We start from the raw sequence: 3,132 nt of genomic DNA on the forward strand, positions 1-3,132 counted from the left end.
TCCTAACCACGATACTGACCTAACCGGTCACTAACATAACACCGTCCTAACTACTAGGAAGCAGATCTAACAAACCAATAAGTATATCATGCGAATACCCGAATAAAAATCCGATAAAGGGTCGGCCTTGGCGCCGTAGACCCTGTTGATATAGTGAGGATAACTCACCTTGCAATTGCCGAACCGAAACACGAAAACACTGGCCTGAAGCACTGCTCCAAACTCCAACACCTGATGCCATCAATGAACCATGACATAAATATCCAACATACCATACCACCCCTGAAGGTCAAACAGGTCAAAGTCAAAGTCCTAGCCAAAGTCAACCTTCCTGATTGAATCTACTCACCGAGTCAACCCGTCGACTCGCCAAGTTCCCAACTTCAGAAAACTCTTATATCACAACTCGACTCGCCGAGTCACTCCATGACTCGTCGAGTTTAACGATCTCTGAGTCCTATCATGTCCAACTCATTGAGTCACCACTCAACTCACTGATCTGAGTCTTAACCAGAAGAGGTTGGGGTTTTGTGTTCTGACTCGCCGAGTCCATGGCAATCTTCAACAGACTCGCCGAGTTGTTCCTTCAACTCGTCGAGTTCATGCCTATCTTCAACAGACTCGCCGAGTCCAAGAACAGAGTCGTCGAGTCTCTTCAGTCCTTTATTCATGCAGAGACTTTTCGAGTCATGTAGGGGCTCCAAACTTTAGATCCACACTTCTAGGTCATGACTCTCACGTAAAGTTGCAAACTTTACGTGAATACAAGGTGTTATAAGCCCAAATCACTCTAGGGCTAAGGTTTAAGACAATGATGCTTCACCAACAAGCCAAGGGCTGATACTTTGTGAGGTTCTGGACCAAGACAAGTCTAGATCTTAAGTAGCAACCTTAGATCTATATCCTAACCCGAATTAGATCCTTAACATGCCAAAATGGCCCCAAATATCATTCTAGAATAGATATAAATGCAATAGAGTCAAGGTAACAGCTTGTTACCTCTAAAATGTGCCCAAGCTGAAGTAGATTCTGGATCGACAAAAATCCGTTGATGCTCTACACTTTGACTTACAAGCCTTCTTTGCTAGAATCTCCTTCCAAAGCTTCCAAGTTCACTCCATAGGCTCACACACCATTCTAGGGTTTTTCTGACTCTCAAGGGATGACAAAGAGGCTGAGGTGAGGACATAAGGTCCTTTAAATAGGGTGCAAGCCCTGAGATTAGGATTTTCTCTTCCCAGCACCAACTCGTCGAGTCCAGCTTCCGACTCGGCGAGTTGGTCACTTAATTCGCGACCAAATCCCGATCCGACTCGACGAGTACTCGCACCTACTCGTCGAGTAGCTTCTTCAATGTACACTTTAAGCCCTTATATCATATTTCTGAAATTTGGGATGTTACACACTCTACATGAGTACACAGCCTAAACCCTGATTCGAAGCATCGCAGTAAACTTCGAAGTCCTCTGTTCCCTCTGGTAGTGATAATACTGGTGCACTACAGAGAGCTAGCTTCAGAGTTCGGAAGGCAACCTGCTACTCTTCTGTCTATTTAAATGGTACACCCTTATGTGTAAGCATGGTAAGTGGCTTGGCTGTTTTGGAGAAGTTCTGAATAAATCTCCTGTAATAGCCTGCGAGACCTAAAAATTGACGAATTTCTGTGGGTGTCGCTGTGACCGCCCATCCTTCAATGGCTTTGACCTTAGAGGGGTCCACATGTATCCCTTATTGGCTGACAACATGACCTAAAAAGTTTACGCTACGGAGCCAGAACTCACATTTAGAGAGTTTTGCGTATAACTTTTCATTTCGAAGGGTTTCCATGATTTGTCGGAGATGTCGGCCGTGCTCCTCTTCGCTTCGAGAATAGACTAGAATATCGTCGATGAAAACGATGACAAAGTTGTCAAGAAATGGTCGGCAGACTCGATTCATTAGGTCCATGAATGCGGCAGGGGCATTCGTTAGACCGAAGGGCATCACCACGAATTCATAATATCCATAGCGGGTTCGAAAATCCGTTTTGGGGATATCCTCTTCCCGAACCTTGAGCTGGTGGTAGCCGGACCGTAGATCTATCTTAGAGAAGTAATTAGCTCCCTGGAGCTGGTCAAACAGGTCGTCGATTCGTGGAAGTAGGTAGCGATTTTTGATAGTGAGCTTATTCAGCTCTCTATAATCGATACACATCCTAAAAGATCCATCCTTCTTCTTAACAAAAAGGACCGGAGCTCCCCAGGGTGAGAAGCTAGGTCGGATGAATCCTTTACTCAAGAGCTCGCTGAGTTGGCTTGACAGTTCTTGCATCTCCGCAGGAGCCAACCTATAGGGTGATTTGGCCATTGGCGTAGCTCCCGGTACTAGGTCAATTCGGAACTCGACTTGTCTTTTTGGGGGTATCCTCGGAAGATCTTCGGGAAAGACGTCCGGGAAGTCGCAAGCCACTGGGATGTCTCGAATATTGACCTCTTTCTTGGACTTATCCACTATGTGTGCCAGAAACGCCAAGTCCTTCTTTTGAAGACACTTTTGTGACTTAATGCAAGAGATAAGACGAAGGTTCGTACTAGGTTTGTCAACGTATATAATTAGGGTTTCATGATTAGGGAGGTGAAGGCGAACGGGCTTCTCGCGACACAAAATTTCGGCCTAGAGAACCTAGCACTAGTAGGGAAAAGCTGGTCCTAACACACTAGGAAGCGCCAAATGGCGGTAGTGAGATCATATGCTGAAGTGTTGTGCCAACAACTGGGCCATTTCAGTCATTTCTCCAATTACTTTATCTTTTTCCTGCTCCGCCTGCACCGCTCGTGCTTCCATGGCGAATAGCTGTTGTCGTAGCGCGGCAGCCTCAGCCTCCGGAGAGCGATTCTCTCTTACGGGATTTCCTGGTGGGGCGGGGTGGTTCTGTGGTGTCTCGATCGTCGGTGGTGTGACGGAGGCTTCATCTGTGCGTCCTTCTTCCTCCATATCGTCATCGGTCTCATCAAACTCGTAGTCTGTGTCTGTGTACTCGTCGGGTCCAATGTCGTGTGCTCTCTCTTGCTCTTCTCCCAGGTCGTCCTTAATCATCCCATGGGCCACCAAGACCTGATTAAACTGGATGCCCTGATGCTCTCTCTTGCTCTT

Source organism: Lactuca virosa, chromosome 1 (genome assembly GCF_052849685.1).
Source record: "Lactuca virosa cultivar CGN04683 chromosome 1, Lactuca_virosa_CGN04683_v6, whole genome shotgun sequence".
In the NCBI taxonomy this organism is placed as follows: Eukaryota; Viridiplantae; Streptophyta; class Magnoliopsida; order Asterales; family Asteraceae; genus Lactuca; species Lactuca virosa.